This window comes from Rhagoletis pomonella, unplaced genomic scaffold (assembly GCF_013731165.1).
Source record: "Rhagoletis pomonella isolate Grant_MI unplaced genomic scaffold, Rhpom_1.0 Rhpom_scaffold_00001, whole genome shotgun sequence".
In the NCBI taxonomy this organism is placed as follows: Eukaryota; Metazoa; Arthropoda; class Insecta; order Diptera; family Tephritidae; genus Rhagoletis; species Rhagoletis pomonella.
This window is the reverse complement of record NW_023458555.1, coordinates 26,921,204-26,944,257: the sequence shown is the minus strand read 5'-3', so window position 1 is coordinate 26,944,257 and position 23,054 is coordinate 26,921,204. Positions and strand designations below refer to the sequence as shown.

The following is a 23,054-nucleotide window of genomic DNA, read 5'->3' as shown; positions in this document are numbered from 1 at the left end:
AGTGAGCATTGAACCAAAAATGGCAGGAGCGTGCAACCAGACATGACTCATTCATTTTCCATCACGACAATGCTCGGCAACATGTTGCGCAACCCGATATAATCTACTTGGAAAATAGCAGGTGTTAACTCGAGTGGATCTATTGGTAGGATATAAATGCGCTTCCCTTTTTACAGATGGAAAAAAGTAGCAGCTTCCGAAGGAAAATAATTTGAATAAAATATATTGTACCATTTGTCTTCTAATAAATAACGGGTGATTTTTTAAGAGCTTGATACCTTTTTTTTTAAAAAAAACGCATAAAATTTGCAAAATCTCATCGGTTCTTTATTTGAAACGTTAGATTGGTCCATGACATTTACTTTTTGAAGATAATTTCATTTAAATGTTGACCGCGGCTGCGTCTTAGGTGGTCCATTCGGAAAGTCCAATTTTGGGCAACTTTTTCGAGCATTTCGGCCGGAATAGCCCGAATTTCTTCGGAAATGTTGTCTTCCAAAGCTGGAATAGTTGCTGGCTTATTTCTGTAGACTTTAGACTTGACGTAGCCCCACAAAAAATAGTCTAAAGGCGTCAAATCGCATGATCTTGGTGGCCAACTTACCGGTCCATTTCTTGAGATGAATTGTTCTCCGAAGTTTTCCCTCAAAATGGCCATAGAATCGCGAGCTGTGTGGCATGTAGCGCCATCTTGTTGAAACCACATGTCAACCAAGTTCAGTTCTTCCATTTTTGGCAACAAAAAGTTTGTTAGCATCGAACGATAGCGATCGCCATTCACCGTAACGTTGCGTCCAACAGCATCTTTGAAAAAATACGGTCCAATGATTCCACCAGCGTACAAACCACACCAAACAGTGCATTTTTCGGGATGCATGGGCAGTTCTTGAACGGCTTCTGGTTGCTCTTCACTCCAAATGCGGCAATTTTGCTTATTTACGAAGCCATTCAACCAGAAATGAGCCTCATCGCTGAACAAAATTTGTCGATAAAAAAGCGGATTTTCTGCCAACTTTTCTAGGTAATAAAATTCAATGATTTGCAAGCGTTGCTCGTTAGTAAGTCTATTCATGATGAAATGTCAAAGCATACTGAGCATCTTTCTCTTTGACACCATGTCTGAAATCCCACGTGATCTGTCAAATACTAATGCATGAAAATCCTAACCTCAAAAAAATCACCCGTTACCTAAAGTACCGAGAAATTCCACTAAATTATAACTGCGTATCCAAAAGAAATGGTAACTTTCGTTTGCTTCTTTTTATTATACCTTTCATGAGCATGAAATGGTATTATAACATTGGCCCGATGTTTGTAAGTACCAGAATAAGAAGAGATAGACCCATTAAAATGTATACTTAAATGATCAGAACAGCAAGCTGAGTCGATTTAGCCATGTCCGTCTGTCCGTCTGTCTGTCTGTCTGTCTGTCTGTCTGTCTGTCCGTCTGTTTGTATGCAATCTAGTCTCTCAGTTTTCGAGATATCCGGATCAAATTTGGTAGGTGGGTGTATTTTTATAATGTATTAATCATTTGTTGGAACCGGAAGAATCGGACCACTATAACATATAGCTCCCATACAACTGATTGTTCAGATATGAGATTTTTCGTTATAACTTCTCCATTTATGCAGCTAGGAACATGCAATTTTGCATTACTTCTACCCATTATCAACAGAAAACTTAGAGTAAAAATTACAAAGTTCGGGTCACTATAACCTATAGCTCTCATACAACTGATTGTTCAGATATAAGATTTTTCGTTATAACTCCTCCATTTAAGTAGCTAGACATATGAAATTTTGCACTGTTGTCACTTATTATCAAAGGAATACTTTCAGTGAAAATGGCGAAGATCGGGTCGCTACAACCTATATCCACCATACAACTGGTTGTTCAGATATGAGATTTTTTGCCATAACTTCTTCATTTACACAGCTAGAAACATCAAAATTCGCACCGTTTTCACTCATTACTAACAGAATACTTATAGTGAAAATAATAAAGATCGGGTCACTATAACATATATCTCCCATACAACTGATTGTTCAGATATGCGATTTTTTGTTATAACTACTCCATCTATGCAGCTCGAAACATGAAATTTCGCACTATTTTCACTCATTATCAACAGAAAGTTTACAATAAAATTAACAAAGATCAGGTCACTATAACCTGTTTATTGCCCCCATACAACTGATTGTTCAGATATGGGGTTTTACTGTAAAACTCCTTTATTTGGACAGCTAAAACCGATAAATTTCGTAAGCTATTTTTTAAATAATAATACAAAGTCTTCTGAGAAAATCGTCAAAATCTATGCTGTATAATCATAATCTCTTGTAATCTCAGATACCAGTTTTTTCGATATATGTATCTCCTTTATGTAGGAAGCTAAACCCATTAAATTGTGTTACCGGTTTACGTACCGATCACACAGTAGTGAAAATCACTTAGATTGGTGCTATAATAATAATAATAGATTGGCGCTTACACATATGTTAGTGTTTGGCCGAGCTTCTCCTCCGGTTTGTGGCGTGCGCCTTGATGTTGTCATACAAAGCGGAGGGACCTACAATTTTACGCCGACTCCGAACGGCGATTGTATTTTTATGAGAAGCTGTTTTTCATGGCAGAAATACACTCGGAGGTTTGCCATTGCCTGCCGAGGGACGACCGCTGTTAAGAAAAAACCTTTTTTCTATATTTTTTGCGATGTTGCTTTGACCAGGGTTTGAACCCAGGTGCTGCGGAGTGGAAGCGCGCACTGCTTACCACTACACCACAGCGGCCGATTGGTGCTATATAAGGTATATATTGCATACCTCTGATTGTTTAGATATGATTTATTATATATGTATCTCCTCTATCTATGCCTGCTGTGAATATATAAATTTATTCAAATGCAGTAATCTGTTAAAGTAAAATTTTCAGATGCTCATGAAAGGTATGAAGTCTTCGGCATAGCCGAAGACAGCGCTGCTCTTACTTGTTTAAATAATGCAACTGTAGACAGTACAGTTTTTTCAGATACTAAACAAATAACTTAAACGTGAAAACCTAATCAACTACCTACTAATAATTACTCAAAATACCAATCATAGACCGATTTATGTGTTTAACTTACGTGAACATTTCTATCATATTACGTTTATGTATTCACATTCGCTTAAGCATTTGCAATAATTAGTTTCGAATTATGAACGCATTTCACATGCTCTATTTAATAGTTTAACCAACCTTAAGTGGCGGAAAAATAAACAGCGGAAAATTGGCTATTTGATTCTATCAGTAAAATCAGCCGACAAATAAAAAACCTTTTGTAATTTTATGCATGAGCAAGAACAAAACATGTCAGCGCGAAGAATTAAATAGTGATGAGGATGTAAGTCAATAAAAAAATCTAGTAAAACATACCTATGTATATACAAACATACATACATACGTATTGGTGCGTTACCCAGCATGACTATGCGGTGACGACAAAATATGAGTTTCCTCAGAAATTTACTTACTAATAGAAACCAGTCGATATTTATCACAGGAGGAATACCATAACGTAACAAAGTGCTGACAAACGCAAATAGGTGGAGCGGCAATTGACTGTAAATTGAGAGGGACGGCGTTGACTGGTTAGGCAAACAAATTTATGTAAGTACTTTGAATATATTTATGGGCAACCTCGTGTATACACTTCAACCACAAATAGCACATCGAGAATTTTGTGCCAATCGAAGAGCAAAATTTTATGGCGATTAGAAAACTATTCCTGTTCATAAATCGTTATTTATTTAAAATTCTTGGCTTGTCTTAGGCGACCGGAAGATTGATATAAGCTTACATATGGATGGTCCAAAAAAGTGTGAAGTCGGCATTTTAATGCTGTCATCCCTAGGATTATTCTATATCGAAAAAATATATTCATATTTTTATACCCGAGCGCACTTGTGCACAAGGGTATTATAACTTTGTTCACATAACGGTTGTTTGTAACAGGCAAAACGAATCGAGATAGATATAAACAAATGTATACATAAATGATCAGAATGAAAAGAGAAATCGATTAAGCGGTGACTGTCTGTCCGTCCGTCCGTCCGTCGAGTAAAAATTGAGATATCTTAATGAAACTTGGTACATGGACTTCGTATGGGCGTAGGACGGATGGTATTGAAAATGGGCGAAATCGGACAATAACCACGCCTACCTCCCATATAACGGTAAATTTCAGAAATGCGAAAACTGCGATATGTTAGTAACTACTGAAGATAATTCACTCAAAATTGATATTTACAATGAGTTTTAGACGAAAAATAAGAATATTATAAATTTTTGGAAAATGGGCGTAGCCACGCCCACTCATGGTTACATGTGTATATCTTGGTAACCGCTGCACCAATTTCTTCCAAACTTGGCACAGTTGTTAGTCCTGGTGCAGCATACCAAATGGCCGAAAATTTTTAAAATCGGACACGCCCACATCCCATATAACAGTAATTTAAAAAATACGAAATCCTCGATAAATCAGTAAATATTAAAGCTAATTTATTCAAAATTGATGCTTGCAATAATTCTTTACCAAGAAATACGTTTGTGGGCGTGTGGGCGTGGCACCGCCCACTTATGATCACATATATGTATCTCGGTAACCGTTCTACCAATTTGTACCAAACTCGGTGTGGTTATTGTGCTTGCCACATAAAAGCAAAACGTTCAAAATTATTGAAATCGGACTAAAATTACGGCCGCTTTTCATATAACGGTAAATTTCAGAAATGCTTGAAATTTCAATATTTCGAAATTTATGGACGCTAATTTACTCAAAATTGATACACCCCGGCTTACCATCTAGCGGTAGGTTTCGGAAAGGTGAAAAAACATATATTTAATACTTGCGCAGGGTATTTAATGTTCGGCTCCGCCCGAACTTAGACTTTCTCACTTGTTTTATTTTAAAATCAAAAAATATTTACATAGAGGTCGCCGAAAGCGATAAAAATTTTTCATATATTTTATATGGGGAAAAAAATTTTCGTGGAAATGGTAATAAATTCTTGAAAATCAATATTTTACGATCGGAAAACTCTGGTTCTCTTCAGGAGACTTCCAATAAAAATACCAAAGTACATATTTCTTTAATCATTTCTTAATAATATCTACAAGTTTTTATTGACCTCCCTGTTTCATTTTCTGGGGTTTTTGACGCAGATATAAAATATGGTTATTATGAAAAAATCATTTAATAAATAATCGGGTATTAGTAATGACAGTCTCTTGAAGAGAGAGAGTTTTCCGATCGAAAAATATTGATTTTCAAGAATTCTTTACCATTTCTACGAAAAAATAGGGTATATTATTTCGACATGGAACAATCCTGGGGGGTGCGTGTATAAAAATTCCGACTTTACTTTTTCACATACATTTTTGGACCACCGTAGTGCGGCATACACATTCATATACACATATGCCCCAATTTGTATGCGTAGCAAAATTCCATAAACTTAAATTATAACAAAACGTGCGACATTCAAATATTGTAAGTAATTTTACAGCTTGGCATAGCCGATATATATACTTGCACACACTTTTAAAGATTCGTATTTTTTTGAGAGAAAGTTTATGACCGAGGTGAACATAGAATACCTATGCTATAAAATAAGTTGCTTTTATTAACCCATATTCAGCCGCTATAACAAATAACAGTGTTTTCCTAATTTCCTGTTAAATGATTTTAGAATCGCAGTCAGGAAAAAAAGGAAAGGTGTTTGTGTCCTCGATGATTACGAGTCTGAAGTCAGATTTGGAAAATTTAAAATGGCGGATCCAATATGTCGGATGATTTAAAAAATATATATATATATAGTTTTAATGAAACTGTCTATAGGTGTTTTTGTGGTAGCTTATTACCAATCTGAATTCAGACTGTAAAAATGACAGACCTCGACTCAGCAGAAAATTTAGTAGATCGACGACCCTGCCAGATGTTTTTCAAAGCGCCAAAGATTCCACAGATCCCTTAATTTCAGGCAAGAATGTAAACAAAAAAGTTTACGATCAAAAGCGCCTCAAATTGTCTCCAGAAAGCGCAGCTTTATGAAAGACTGAAAAAATATATACAAAAAAAGGAAACTCAACAAAACTTAAAAAAAAATTAATAATTTAAGAACTAAAAATAAAATAAAATAGGGGTCTATATATAACCCTAAAATCTTCACATGGTGGACCTTAGATACGACATTCCCGCTCAAATTCTTTTAAATATCGTGGGTAATTGAAGTTTAGTAGAAGGTCGGGTGCCAAAAGTTGTTACAATTTTAAGTTTCGTATAACTTCCTTTAAGCGTAGATGCGAGTTTGGGGTTCAAATCACCTAAATTTGAAAGATAGTCATTCTTTTGAAGAAAAATATTGGATAAAAGGTTTATAACTACTATTACAATTAAAATAATATGATATTTTTACAAAGTGGTAGAACCTGATTTTCAAAGAATTTCAAAGTTTGAGCATTTGCCAGCAATGAAATAATTAATCAATTTATTTGAATTTATGCGCTAAGTGTGACTTTATGTAGGTGTACGTAATTATATAGTCTAGTCCTTTTAATCAATTTCAGAATTTTATTTCGGGTAATTTTCGCCACTTTTGCCTAGCTGCTGGCACATAGTGCAGCCGTTTGGCTGATAGGAACTGGTCGAAAAATCGACCGCTGGCCAGTGCTCTCGCAATCTAGTCCAAGGGTAAGAGTTCCGAACCTATTCAAGGAGTTCCACAATTGCCCCAGAGCAGGGCACCTTGTAATCACGAAGACTCTTGAGAAAATCTAGCAGAGGTTGTGTGGGGTTAGTTGTTGTAAATAGGTAGCAGAGCATTCGCGAGGTAATTTGATCGCCAGGGTGTAGACGGTCTATTTCCTACGAGCAGATTGGTAAACAAATATGTCCTCGTTGTTATGAACTACTTTAGCAATTAACCGGAGATATACCCGATTCCAAACCAGAAGCTAAAACAGTGGCGGAGGTATTCACCTACAGTTGGGTTGCGAGATACACAGTTTAGCTATTGAAGTGTGCTCTGATCAATGGAGAAGTTTTTAATCGGCGGGGTTGCAAGAGATATTACAAATACTGGATATCCGAAAACTCGCATAATAGCCAATAAGTTGGTATTGTGGAATGATTTTACCGGACCTTCGAAGAGCATTTGAGAAAAGTCGTGGACAAGTATCAAAAAATCGGGATGTCCACATACCTTTGCTCCTGATGGGATATCATTCAGAAGTTCATGAAACGATGGGTAAAACTCCTGCATAGCAAATTTTTGGCAGTGAACTTCGTTTGCCTAGTTACCTTAAATTTAGAGTAAGTAGCGATGCAAGAAGGAACGAAAAGGAAGCGTCCAACGTCCTGGAAGAGGAAGTGAGAGTAATGTATTTCTTTGTGAGACTCAAATTGTGAGTGAGCGGATTGCCGTGGTGTATAGAATCTGTTGGGTGATCGAGAAACAACATGAAGGTGGTCTATTTGAAGAGACTTGCAGTGTTTGGAACAGTAAGACTAAGGTGCAGGACAATTCAAAGCGAACCACAAAAAAAAATTATAGAACGTTCGATGAAAGACGTAGGAGTTTTGATGTAAAGAAATGTCAAAAAAAATGTACAGGAAATTGCACAAAAAGTGCTGGCTAGAAACACAACGCAGGGAGTGAATTAGCAAGCTACGAGTAAAGTTACCAAGTCTACAGTTGAAATGTTGTAAATTGTCTGGTGACTTGATCATCATATTTAACAATTCAGTGATACGAACCCGAAAGATTTGAGAAATCCACGAGTAATTCAAGCATAATTGTAAAAATATGGTACACGAAGTTCGCAAAGGACTGGGGTTACCAGACTAGAAATGGTAAAATTAGTAGATTAAAAAAAAAATAAAACCAAAAAAGCATATTCATACAAATTTTATCCTACTTGACGGTTTCTGGCCAGTGGTTGATTAGTATTAATAGAAAAAGTTAATTGAGAAAATTATCAGGGTTGCGCTGGCGAGGGAGGTCCTACCGGCTATTCTTGTGGTATTCTACGAGGTTTTTAATTATCGAAACGCAACGAATTTTAGTTGCCTATAGGGTACATAACCGATCATCAGCATCTGCGATCTCAAATGCACCGGATTGGGCTGACCACGTAGACGGAATACTAAAAGTGTCTTTTTCGTACCTTTTCTTATTATCACATCGTCTGGCGAAGTACAGTTAGCATTAATTAGGGACGCCAATAGTTAGAATATCGGACTGCTATGGTTAGGAACTTGTTGTAGGGATACAAAAGATCCTTCAGGTCGCAGTGTCCCTTGTGCAGTTACGAATAATTTATTATCTAATTGAGTAGGGTTATTGATGCAGTAAATAAGATTGTTGATTTATTAAGCGTTACTTTAACTTTTTACAGATAAAATTAAAATTTTTATTTTAGTTATATTTTAAGCGCCAAAGAGATTGGGTTCGAATTTTGTACAACGGAACTAAACCGAGGATTAACACAGACAAATGAAAATAATTGAATAAAATAAGGGCCACCGTAATCTAGATACATTAGGTTGCATCACTCTGGATTTGCTGTATTTTTGAAAAATATTAAGATGGTAAGATTTGAAATAGTGTTATTTAGATTCCGGTGATACAATTTTTTAACATTTTTATGCATACTTTTGAAGCTTGAACTCTTCAACCAACTGAGGTATTTTTTTCGGAACAAATATTTTTAAAAACGTATATTCGGAGGAATTTTCAAAGCGGTCGAGCCCACGTGAATCTAGCCATGAAGTCTTAAAAAATAATACATTTTATGATTCCGGTTAAAACCCTAAAACCTTTTTTTGATGAGGCACCCTACCACAGATATGCACGTACATATGTACATATACGATGATTTCGTTAATGACAGTGTTAGGTTAAGATGAAAATAGCATGCTGGCATGTCAACATATCACTGCATATTCAATCAAGTGTGTTTTTCTGCTCAAAGGTAAAATTAAGTACACACATACATAGGTAGGTACATATGTAGGTAGGTATACCGCTTGTGATTTTCGACGTGTTATTTGCTAACAGATTTGTAGTGGAAGTTTTCTATGTATTGCAGGGCAATGGAGAACTTTGAATATAAATCGCATACAATGTTGATTAAAACAAGGGCTTTAAATATTTTTAGTTTAATTTAAAAATTAAATTCGCTGTAAGTTTTGTATTTGTATGTATTTCTACAACAAAATATACATTAAAGCTTACTCAGGAAGAGAAGGTTGATGAGATAAGCATAACGGCAAGGTGGGCTAAGGACGCATAGTTATTTGGTTCCACCATCGAAAACTTTAGGAATATTCTCGAAGTACATTTCCCTCGAGAAGCCAACATCGTAATTCTATAAGAAAATAAGGCAACAATCAAATGGGTTTGAGACCGGGCTAGTTACTGCAAAAACAAAGAGGGAAATCTGGTAACAGGCGTCCAGAGTGCACATGAGATATGTGGAACACATCAAAACATTTTTGAATATCGAAAGACCAATGTACAGGTACGATGTTACACGTTCCAAGATGACATGAGCAAAGAAATAGAGCGGGTTAAAAACAACTAAGCCCTCGTAGTCGAAGATTGTATTCCCAGTTGATTTAGCCCAATCCGCAAAAAGGGAGATCCCGCGGTTGTCATCGTACTATATACAGCCACGATGCTGATGGGGTGTGCAGATGTCATCACCCAACTTAGAGGAAGTGACAGAGAACCTTGGTATAGCGTAGAACGAGACAAAGTCCATCCTGGCAACATACAAAGAGTATTCGATTACTGGATCACACGTCACTGTTTCCAATTATAACTTTGTAGTGGCGAAGGACTTTGTCTACCTAGCTTAAACCACACCAATGATGCCTGCCTGAAGATCGATCAAGAATAAATTTTGTCAAGCCAAAAGCTGCTATTTGGGGTTTAAAAATCAGGCCATTCTCTCAACGAATGAAAACAAAAATGCTTCATGAATCTATTTAAATGCCCGTTTTTTATATGTGTGGTGCAGAAACTTTAGCGATGTTGAACAAAGATGAAAATTCTTTGGGAGCTTTCAAGAGAACTATTATCCGCAAGATCGATGGAACTGTTCGCCACTGGGCGACGGGTATCGTAGATGATGAAATGGATGTAAATTCGTTCGAGCTGTATATAGAAGACAAATACATAGCTAAGTGCAGCAAAATGCAACGCATGCGCTGACTAGGATACGGTACAGGTATAGGTGATGATGCTTCGGAGAAAACAACCTTCGACTCGCACACGAAAGCAAAGGCTCCCACGAACAGAATGGAAGGCAAAGAACATACTCTATTATGGGGCGCTGATCCGATGGTCAGCCCTTACTAAAGATTACATACTTAAAAACTAAGCGTGATTGAAAGGTTAGCAGCCGCTGGTGTAACGGGTAGAAAGAGATACTCTCCGAAGAAAGTTATGAACGTTCTGCGTGTCTTATTACCGATAGATATGTTCATCAAAACCTCCGCTGCTAACAGCGTCATGAATGGGACTTCGTGTCTTGGCGCTCTGGAAGGAAAATAATAAATCCATCCTAAACGCATTACCAACTCAAGTTTAAATGCTGCGCACTTAATATATCCTGGCGCAGACGTGGTTTCAACACAAACCCTGCACGAAATGGTCGAGCCGCAGTGACTGAACTAAAGGTAGAGTCCAGTTCTTTACGGGCGGTTCAAAGATGGTTCCTTCCGCCTATCAGACGATACAAACGTTTTCCAGGCTGAAACGTTTGCCAGTAAGGAGACAATAAAGTCCTTCAAAGAGAACGCAACCGCGAGAACTCAGGAGAATATCTTTTCTGATAGCCAAAGCGGCTATGCAGGCACTCTTTTAGGTCTCTTAGATCTCAACTAACGGATGGCTGTAGTAGAGCTGACCACGAATTCTGACCAAAACGAAATTGCCCTAATATGGGTCCCGGCACATTTACGTAAACGAGATAGTGAGGTGCGACTCTGGAATATCAAAGGCAGTATTGCCGAAATTGATCACTTGAAGGCTAGATAGAGTTGGCATTACTCGGCAGCTCTGGGTGTCCTATGACCCACTTAAATTCAGGGCTCTTGTGGGAATGAACAAAGAAAGTACGTACAGACTTGAACGTTAGCTGTAGTGTTCTGAATAAGAGAACATACATATGTATGTATGTACGTATATAATCTGTGTAAAAAGAGCCTCACTCAGCAATATTTGCACCCGAGTATACAGGGCGCACTTATGATTGCCCAAAATCAATAATTAATTTAAAGAAATCAAGCTTCATTGAGAAAAGTAAACACGCTTTAATCAAAGAAACCTTAAAGGCGCAAAAACCCTAAACACGTCAAGGCAAGTTCAACGCCCTACCAATCGAGTGCAGGCCCAGTCAAAAGAAGAAAGGTTGATTGAAGCATTACTGTAAAAATTGAACAAAAAGGAATTGTGTGCAATTTCAACAAAGTCAACACAATTAAGTATGAAGAACTGGTTTAAAGTAAGAAAACAGAGAACAAAAATGAATTGAATTGAATTTGGCTGCCGTTGGCAGTATTGTAAGATCGACTGTGATGCCGTTATTTGAACGTTTGTTTAAGGCATGTAAGCCGGTGCGTTTGCTTCTCTAGGTACATGTGTGCATAAATGCGTAAAGTTTCATATAAGTACTCTTATATAGATATATATGAATGTACATACGTACCTAGATTTTGTGCGACTCACAGCAAGAGGCATCTAACTGAATTGCCAGCGCAGGCAATAACTTTTCTTTTCTCTTGTATTTTTTTTTTTCGTCTACTAACAAAGCAAGCAGCAGGGAACAGATGAGGAAAGGCTGCTGCACTGAGCACAGAACGCACACAATTCAATTACTGCTGCTGCAGCATGCTGTGTTTTTCTTTGTTTTTGCTTGCACTTCTTTATGCGCTTCCACGTTTTCCTTGAATTTTCAATGCGCGTTTTTTTATGTGCACTTTACAACTTGAATAATAACAGAACTTTTCACACAGTAATGAAAGAATTCAGGAGCAAAACAAATAGTCAGAGAAGCTCAAGCATAATTCAACATTCGCGCTTGCACAGCTCTTGTTTTCGTAACTTTTTTAATTTTTGTTGCAAAAACTATAAAATTTCGTTAATAATGCTACGCTTGTTGTGCACTAACAATAACCTTCTTGTGGGAGCACTAACAGTCGTTACCGGTTGATTACTTTCAACCTCTACTACCTTGTTACTTCAGTTTACACTGCACTTTCTGTTGTTCTATGCTTTATAAATATTTAAGTACTAAATTTCACACTTGACGAGCGCACTTTTCCCCAGCAGCAGCCGATACGTTTCGCACACAAAATGAAACTGAGAGTAGCGTGCAGTGACGAGTGGCATGCTACCTAAAACAGCTCGATGGCTGGCTGGTTGGCTAACTAAGCGGAGCAGCGTTGCCACGGAGACACTTTTTTCCTTACTACCAAAATTTCCTACCAGAACCGACCAAAATCTACAGAATTTTTTTACGGTTTTCGTTTATTTTTTCAGTGTACAGTAAAACTAACACATTGCTAGTAAAGTAAAAATAAAATATTATTATTACGCTGCCCCTAAGTGCTAAACCGTAATAGTAATCACTTCAACCTTATGGCTTGTTTTCACTATGTTAAATTCAGTGGCCCTTGTCATCAAATAAGTGAAAACACATTGGTATATCTATTGGTTTCGATCAGGATAGGTCTTTAGCCGTGAATATGCGCTGGCCCATTATATCATAGGTATCACAAGCCCAAGAACCGTTTGGGACCATGCAAGCGCGTTTGGGCTCCAAGCTTTACGAGACCGTCAGTCCTTTCGTTGTCTTCAAACCCTGCATGTCCCAGCTGTCCACGAAACTTCATTCCGTTCTAAAAGAGTCTAAGGCTTCGACTGCGAATTTTTCCGCCTGGAATAAGGTTGGGTATGGGCCCGTTGACAGATTTATAGTTGCTACCGCTTCACAGCAGTCCCTTTCAGGAATTCTAACCTTGTTGTGTTTGTAAAAGGATAACTCGAGATCCTCTAGGAATGGCTTGAGAACCTCCAAACGACCAGGAAGGTGTCAATTTTTTATGCTGATCATATTGGGTAGCCGTAGTGTGCTCCAGCTGGCATCTTTTCAAATCAGTCGGTGTAACTTGCTCAAGGTAACGCTCGTGTTTACCTGCCTAGTTTTTGGCCACTAGACCAGTGCCGCATAGTAAAAATGGGCTTTTACTTCCGTATTGAAAGAACAATACCATAATCCATAATACCATAAAAATAGGGGCATAATCTGGGGTTAAAACTAACGTAATAAGGCTTATCTACAGCTTACTTCGTGACAGAACTATCGCGGCGGTGTGGGGAGCTCCTGCACTCAATGCAGAGTCATTTGGAGCACTCCACAAGGTGGTGTTCTCACTCCCCTGCTCTGGATTGCGGTTGTAAATGACCTTCTAGAATTGGTGTGCGGGTGATCGCCTACGTAGATGATGTGTAACTTTTGGTTAAGGGCCGATTTCTAGACAACCTTTTTGATCTGGCTCAAGTTTACCTGAGCCTGGTAATTAAGTGGGCGATCAAAGGCGGCCTCGCAGTAAATACCAGCTAGTCGGAACTGGTCTTGTTTACCAGAAACTACAAGATACCCGTGGTGAACCTTCCCTCAAGTGGGTAAACTTCTTCACAGATAACTTTTTCACGGACGGTAAACTTCTTCCCGGCCGGATCAAAACTTGGAGACACAGTTGGTGGAAGTTTCTTCTGTCGAAAAATCTTCACCAAAACAATGTTCAGGCTTACAGATTTCTGCTGTGTCTTTCAAGTGGAAATAGCTCCCATCAACCCCGCGGTAGACTTACTGTTAAACGGTGTGATGACCTCTCTACCAATCGCGTCGGAGTACTTCTTAAGTGCCGGGCCACAGCGACATCTAGTGACCCATCTTTCCCCCTTAAAGGTGGCGAAAAACAAGTTACATCTCAATAAGTTGAGGATGAGGCTTCTGCAGGTCATTGTGCGATGGGTATTCACGCGGTAAGACTAGGAATTTCAACTAATCCCTTTTGTATCAGCTGTCAAGAGGAATATGAGGTGGAATCTCATCTCCACACTTTCCTTCAGACTGTCCAAACTTCGCAAGGCTAAGTTGGAAGCATTTTGGCTCGCACTTCTTAACTAACACTGACCTCCCAGCGATCGAAATTAACCGCATTCGAAATTTCTTAACATTCGAGAGATGTGAGTTCCAATTGAGCCTTTTGTCCAGAGTAACCCCTAGATACTTCGCCTCTTCTGATAACTTAAATTCTGTCCCTGACAAGGTGGGTCTAATCAAGTTTACTTTCCTTCTTTTGATTAAAGGGACAACGTGTGGCAACACTGAGTCGAAGTTTGGCGCTCGCGCGCTCGTGTGGCGCTCACTACTCGTATCCGCAATGACAGCAACGGCAACAGCAGCAACATAGAAGTCAGCAACAGAGCGAAGTGCAACAGCGCCGCGTCACAATTTGCTGCTGGTAGCTGGATGATGGGCGACAATATGCTGTTGCATGCAGCAACTGTGATGCAACGAGTGGCGTTCATGAGGCAAGAATGAATTCTACAGGCACACATACACACATACACACACATATGTATGAACGCGTGTGCAGTGCCATTGAAATGCATTAAAAGCTGCCTGTCAGTGTGGCATTCCATTTAAGTATTTTCACTTTTTTTTTTAATTTTTGTTGGTTACGCTCGGTTTGTCGTTTTAAGGACGCCAGTGCCATACAACGATGGGAGGGCAAAGCTTCGTGTAATCGAGCATGATTCCATGCTAGTAATTGTGTACTTACATGCATACACACCAGCAAATGTGCTTATTTACATACATATATACATACATAAGTACATACGTGTATTTGATGCTCTTTGCGCTCGCGTGAAACGTATTTTGTATTGTTGGCAAACACAAATCCATATCTGAAATGTGATTTACAACAGACAAGTGTGTTGAATTCAATTAGCTGCAGGTAATTACCTGGCAAAACACGACATCGTATCAGCGATGGGAGCTGATATCAGCGTTAAAAGCGCAGTAATTGAGCGCAACATGACTGATTACATGTTTACTAGTTATTGGTGGGATTTAGAGCCTTTATAATTTACTTTTTTTGTGATATAAAAATAAATAATTATTAGTGTAACAAATTTTGAGATATGTAAGTTTTCTGCTAAGATTATATACATTTGTTGCGATATGATGCTAACTAATCCTTTTTAATTTTTCCAACAAAGAAATGTAGGTTGCCGGAAAGTATCTAAAATTTTCATCAAAAGTAGAGCTTCAGTACTACAATTTAAATAAATACTAGTGAAGGCAAAAAGTATTAAAATGCCATCCAGCATGCCCCTATGCCACACGCCTTAACCGACTTCAGTGACTCAGTCGGGACCAAAATTTATATGTGATATCTTTGACTGTAGTAGCATCGACATATTGGTTGAAGCTAAGGAAATATGATGTAAAAATTCTGCTTCCTACATTTAAGGACCACCCTAAGCTACATATATGTATGCACATTAGAGTGACCCAAGTTTTGTATGGTGGTTGTATAATGTCATCGTCGACAACGGGGCACCCTCTAAGTTTCTCGATTTTGGTATTTTTAATATCTCTACCAACTTTTAATTTTCCACTGTAACCAATACAGGGTGCTCAACGACCTTGAAATGCGCTACTGAATCCATTTGAAACTGACAAAAATATTGATAATTTTTATATAAAGCTAGTGTTGCCATGACAACTGAAGCTGGTAATATTTTTTCAGCTAATTTTAATTTGAAATGGCCTTAGGTTGCTTAACCAGTTGTTTGGTAAATATATGTACAATATACTGCTAGAGTAAAATATAAACATATCATGAGCATCGTTTAAATTTATACTTAGAAACGTTAAGTTTGGTGCCCCAACCTTATCTAGGAATTTTTTTCGGACCACTCTAATGTACACACTTGTAACGGGACTACTATATTAGGATATATGTAAGAGAAAAAAAAACATGTTTCTAAGCTACAAATTGTACTTTTATTTTGAATCCAGAAAAAATGCTCTTCACAATTTAGACAAATTACCTAAATTACAAAATCGTAATTTAAGGGTAAATGACTGCTGATCAGACCTAACATTCTGCTTTTGGTACTGGTAGATATTTATCGAAAATTCACCTGCTCGCAGGGCCACTAGATTGCAGGCTTTAGGATACTGGAAAGGAAGGCTAGGTTGGTGTAGGAATTTTCTTTGAGTGAATAAATTTGAAGCTGTCCTTTCGGCTACCAGACCACTCAAGCGTTTTCCGGGCGGTAATGTTTGGAATTAAGGAAGCGGAAAGGTACAAAAACCACCGTACAGCCTTGAGAATGCAGGTGATCATTTTCACAGATAGCCAGGCGGAATTTCGGGAGCTTTCTTCTTCCTCCTCGAATAGGTCGCAACTTGTGAAGGACTGTGGGGCAGAATTGGTCTCGATTTATGGTCAATTCGAAGTTACCCTAATAACGATAACACGGCATAAAATATATCCAACGTGTTGGTTATGGGCGCCCAATTTAGGGTAATCGAAAGCAGAATTAAAGAAATTTTTTTACTACTATAAAACTAAGCAAAGGTTGTATATTCCTTGCGACTAATATTGCAGTATTTAAAAGTGGGATGTAAAAATTGTCTTTAGAGAAAAATTTGTTAATTTGTATACAAACCAACATATTTGTTGCCAGCATTCTTGAACGTCAAGTCATTAATTTATCAAAATTGACTAACGTGGAAATCACTGCTATGTCATTTACATATGTATACATATATTACTCTCCGAAATCAATGTAAGGATTTTGCTACAAAATTTTCACTATACATACATATGTATGTAATCTGAAAAGCAAAACCAAAAAAGCGTTGATTTCGTGGTTAATTTCAATTTGTAAAAATGTTCGAACTTTAAAATGTTTGTTATACACAGCAATTGTCAAGTAAAACGACAACCGATTTTAATGCTCATATACAAATTTAGGAGTACCGTTTATTTCTTTATGATCCAATAAGCGGAACTAAACCAAAGTAGTATGGCACCACCCCTTGAGATACCTTCTTTCGGATAAAAAAAAATATTTAAAACATCATACGTGGTCCAAAATTATCCGGAAACATACATGTATACATAAAAAAAATATTCCAATGAATTGATAACCTTCCTCCCTTTTTTGTAGTCGGCTAAAAAAGTATTTCGCCTATGCCACACTAGAGAAGGCAAACTTTCTTCTGGTTAATTTTATACTGCATAAATGTTTACTATACTTAGTTTAAGCTTAAATCTTCGTATTATTATTTGCCTTCGTCTTAGTCTTCGTCTTCGCATTCGTAATCGTCTTCGTAACCATGTTTTTCTTTCTATTCGATTTTGTTTTCGTATGCTTCTCCTTCTTTGGTCGCCGTTTTCATCTTCGTGTTATCTAGTCTTAGTCTTCGTCCTTGCTTTTTCCCGGCCTTTGTATTTGTTTTGGGCTTAGCCGTAACGTTAAACCTCAACGTAGCGCATTTAAATAATTCACTCTCAACTTTATTGACGTTGAAAGTAGAGAAAAGAAATGGCAAGAAATGGATGTACTTCCGTTGCAACACAGGTTTCAAACAACTTCTGGGATGATTTTTTATCTCACTTCGCCCGCTAAAGAAATTTCACCACAAAAACTTCGCATGTATACAGTTGAAAAAAACGAAAATATGAGCTACCACATCGGGGATGCTTATATCTTGGTGGCAGTGGGTTAAACTGATCGGAAGTCTATTTTTTCAAATTAGACATACACGTTTTTACTACCGACACGGATTTTGGGGATAAAAATGCGTAACTTCAGTTTGAATTTTTTCTCGGAATAGCCTTTTTAAACCCCTAAATGACCTTCGAACTTAAACTTGTTCTTAGATTCTAAAATAGACGAAAAAGTTTTTATTGGAAAACGTAAGTTTATGAATCTCCTAGTCGGCGATGCTCTAGCTCTCGGTCGTATTACCGACTTTCGGTTATCAGAATCTTGCTATTGTTTTTTGTTTTGTGATGGTTTCGAAGAGTTTGAACAAACAGGTAGAATATGTGCTTTAGTTATTAAGAAGATTAAACATCAGCCAGGGAAAAAACTCACCGCTTTTGGTTATTTGACAAATTTTGAGAACTTTTTTTGTAGAAATTGAACAGTATGTATGCATTTATGGGCCTCCAGTGCACATAAGCATTTACCGTAATTAATACCTTTTGGTTTCATTGTATTTGATCTGTGATTTTAATTGACAATCTTTTCGGTTTTTATTTTAATTTTTCGTTTATAAGACTGGTGATGAACTTTATTCACTGTTTTCTCAACCAATAAATACAGACATATTCAACTCGCTTTGCTCAATGTTGCGGTCGAATCGCTTAACCCAATCAAGATAAGTATATATGTACATTAGGGTGGCCTAAAAAGAGTAAAGTCAGAATTTTAATGCTCTCACCACTAGGATTGATCTTTATCGACAAAAAGTATACCCCTGTTTTTTTATTTTTATTCGATATTTTTTTCCGATAGAAAAATTTGATTTTGAAAAATTCTATACCATTTCTACGAAAAGTTGGTTTCCCCATATAAATACATGCGAAACTTTGAGCGCTTATTAAATTCAAAATAAAAAACAAGGAGTATATATTTTTTTTCGGTGTAGAAGAATCCTAGGGGATGAAGGCATAAAAAGTCCGACATTACTCCCCACCCCCCCCCCCCCCCCCCCCCCCCCCATACATTTTTGGACCACCCTAATGGCCTAATGGCCGCATATGTACACCAACGCAGTCGTAAGCATTATATCTGTACTTTGTTGGATAACAGTGAAAATCCCTGAAGGGTAATGTGTTGTAGAGATTATAATCAACCAGTCTGCGCAATAAACTTAAGAACTACCAAACTGAAAATGTAAACGCACGCATCCGTCGCAGTGCAGCAAATATAATACATAAACAACAACAAAAATATCAACATCAACATCGCCATCGACTTTGATGGCGATTGCCACGCTGCAAACGACAATGATGCTGAGTGACATTTACAAGCTTGTAAGCCATAAAGCCGCAATGAAACTCTGTCACTGCTTTAGTTTGCTACGCGGCGGCCAACAAGACTGCCATATAAAGTCAAACTCAAATTTTGCGACACAACCGCACAGTTGCGAATCAAAACCACCAACCACAGTCTGTTTCTGATACCGCAAACAGTTGTACGAGGGTGGGGGTAGGACTTATGTACTCGTGGTATATCTACGGTGACCAGATTTCTGTGAACAAAAATCGGGACATTTGTAACGCATCTAATCCGAATATACAATTTTGTTTTTAGAATAAAAAGACGTAACATCCTTTAATACAGTCTTATTTAAAACAAAATGAAGAGAAAAAACTTGAAAATGATCGCAAAAATTTATACACATAATATAAACGGTGGCGAGAATGTTAATAGGGAAGGGACATTTTGGCAAGTTTTTGCTGCTTTTCTTTGTTAAAAACATTTGTATTATTTTTTTACGAAAATGTAACCTACTATCTAAAAAAAACATATAAATCTAAATTTCAAAACTTTGAATTCTATCAAATGCCTAAAAAATACTATTCCCTTTTTATATATTTGCAACTGTATCTACAGCTTATATTTTTCATATCCATGAAATTTTTGAGGGAATTAGTATTATTTTTTTGAATCACACTAAATTCTTGAAAAAAAACCTTAACATATAATTGTAGAATAAGAATAGATTTGCGCTTACATATATGTTAGTGCTGGGCCGAGCTTCGCCTCCGGTTTGTGGTGTGCGCCTTGATGTTGTCACACAAACAACAATTTTACGCCGACTCTGAACGGCGATTGTATTTTTTTTATGGGAAGCTGTTTTTCATGGCGGAAATAATGATGTTGCCTATATTTATGGCTCCCTTATATTCTATGTTCTTCGAGATAACGAAAGTGCTGCCACGTTTGTAAGAAAAATTGTTTTTGGGTCAGAGTACATGGAGACTCTTTTTAAATAAATAAAGAAAACACTGAAAATCCGGACATAATCGGTACAAATATGAAAAATCGGGACACTTATACGTCCCGACTTTTAAAAAATATTTAGCAAGACAATTTTCTCAAAATCGGTACTGTGCCGCCAAAACCGGTACGAATGGTCACCGTAGGTATATCGCTCTTCTTTTTGTCTAGTTAGTTTCAGACTTCTGGCAGATGAGCGATATTATTTACACACACACACATACTAATGAATGCATATAGTACATATCGCTACAAAGTTGAAGTGATTCTTACCTCTAGTTGACAGATATTTTCCGCTGCGTTAGATGGCATAAAGAGCACATTTCAATAAACTGCAATGAAAGCAAGTCGAAGAAAAACATTAGCTATACTCGTAAAAGTGTACATCTGTATGTACATATAAGTAGTTACACAAATAAAAAAGAAATCTAGCATAAGAAGTATTTTGTGTAAAAGCTATAAAATAAACAAAGTAAAAGAAAGCTTCAAAGGAAAACGATTGTAAGAAAAACCAACGTTGGGGATTAAAAGTAAATATAAATATTAAAAAAAAAAATTAAGTAAAGCATTTCGCAAACAAAGTACAAATGAATGAGGGAGCCGCAAATTTGCGAAAAAAACGAGAAGGTCGCAATTTATTGATTGCAGGGCCAGACTGACAGCAGGCAGGCAAGAAACGATTTAGCCTACACGTTCATTAGGGTGAAGCACAAAAAAAAAAAAAATTTCGATTTCAAAATTCCTTTAGCGCGGAAAAGTTGCGTAACGTGATCGCACACATTGAACTGTGTTAAACCGTTTTCCGAGCGGATAATATTTACGGTCGCATCAAGTGCCTTAAAGTTTCGAAAAATCTCAAAAATTTTTTACTTTTTAAAGGACCTCAAAAAAGGGGGAGGTTATTTATTCATCGGAATATTTTTTCAGTACACTGGCGGTCAAAACTGGATGGATGATATTTTATTTTTCAAGCTTTTCAAGCAAAAATTTTGATATTATTTTATAATTTTTTATAAATATATGGTTCATACCTTAACCAAAACCATATAAATCAAGCTTTCAAACTTTATACAGAATTTAGAAAAATTCAACAAATTTTCATAAAAATGTTCAGCTTATTATTCACATTTTTCTTTTTAATTTTGGGTAGATATGCAGTTACAAGGCTTTTGAAATTTTAGTAAAATAATTAGGAGTTTCAAGCGTCTACAAAATCGGTTAGATTTAAAAAACAAATGTTTGTTGCTGGTGGCTTCTGCGTTTTTTTTTTAAACAAGTGCAATTTATAAAAACTGATTTTGATTTGTTAAATTTTTTTCGCAAACGGTCTTGCGTATTTCTTCATAAAAAAATTATGTTTATATGGGAAAATATGCAAAACGCCATCAACCAAAAAATTAATAAAAATTTAAATAAAATAATTATTTAACTAAAATTTCATGTGCCAAAAATTTTATAAAAATGCGGTTTAAAATTTTCTGAATTTTTCTAAATTCTGTAATTAATTTGAAAATTTGATTTATGTATATACATGATTTTGGTTAAAGCGTGACCCATATTTTGATAGGAATAAATATTAATTTGAAAAACATTGTAAATATTAAAAACAAAACACCATTCATCCAGTTTAGACTGCCAGTGTATGAAATTGGCACTTTATTATACCAAAATTGGCTACAAATCTACTGGCTCAAAATTTTTCTCGAAAATATTCAAAAATAAAAAATAAAGTAACCAAGTAATGGTTTAACATTGTTGAATATGTTTATATTAGGCAACTTTTTCTGAAGTATTAGAATTTAATTTTTTTTTCGCCTCGCTCTAATGTACATACAATACATATGCACATGAAAAGGTGTGTTCGCTTCACTGTTGGGCTTATTTGTGTGCGCGATATATTTGTACAAAAACACCTACAAACAAATTCGTTCACTTGGTATGGCCTGTAGGAAATATAAATGATAGCTCCTATTGATTGAAAAATGATTTGCTGACTCTTTAATAACACAACCACACTTGGAGGTGTATACTCCGAAAACCTGGGAATCTTTCAGACTACTGGGCTCTGGTCTGGCGACAACTATGTACTGGCCAAAAGTCCAAAAATAATCCAATTGATTTGAAACTTGGTGTTTGGGGATTTTTGTGGTCGCTGATTTCGAATATGATGTCAGATTTTTTAAATTCAAAATGGCGGATCCCATATAGACTCGAAATTTTATAATTTTCTCCTTTTCACCCACTTAAACATAAAACTGTTTGAAAATAATATATTTAATTTATTTGAAATTGCGATTTTCGAGTATTGGTTTTTTCAAGCAGCTAATGTAAGAAATAAATCATTTGTTTCTAGTTTGTTAGTAAGAAAGAACAAGAGCAACAAAATTGAGTGCTATTTTCAAACAAGTACGTAGATTTCTACGTACATGTATATGCTTGTAGGTCTTGAAAGGGTTAACAAATTGTTTGGTCGTTAATGCGTTAATTTACGAGAGTTACAGGGCAGTTCAGGCAACTGTCTGTCTGTCTTTGGAAAAATTATAAAAAATAAAAAATAGAATAAAATTAAATAAAAAAACATATACTATATATTTTTCATTTTAAATCAATAAAAATTAGTAAAAAAAGGAAATTATAATAGTAAAAAAAATAAAAATAAAATAAAGCAAAAATAAATGAAAAATATTTTTAAAAATTAAATGAAACAAAATATGCATTATGCCTTTTTACAAATATAATATAAAAAAATTTAATTAAAAAAAGAAAAAAAAAACTAAATCAAAACAGAAGGAAATAGCACTTAAAAATTAAATAAGATGAAAAATACTTTTACTAAAAAATAAGACAAAAAAAACTAAAAAAAGTTAAAAGTTAAGTATAAAATCCTAAAAATTAAAT

At 36.3% G+C, this 23,054-nt stretch overlaps 1 protein-coding gene across 2 annotated transcripts in view; it reads right to left on the bottom strand.

Moving 5' to 3' along the window:
- LOC118741723 (alpha-mannosidase 2x) overlaps positions 1-23,054 on the bottom strand; it is a 148,268-nt gene that overhangs the window by 86,563 nt on the left and 38,651 nt on the right. The window contains exon 1 of one of the 2 annotated variants that reach the window (XM_036473708.1): positions 11,758-12,346. The exons of the other annotated variant lie outside the window; for it this stretch is intronic. The gene's annotated coding sequence lies outside the window, so the exon portion shown is untranslated. Of the gene's footprint in view, positions 1-11,757; positions 12,347-23,054 lie in introns of those variants that run through there. 2 annotated transcript variants of the gene reach the window in all.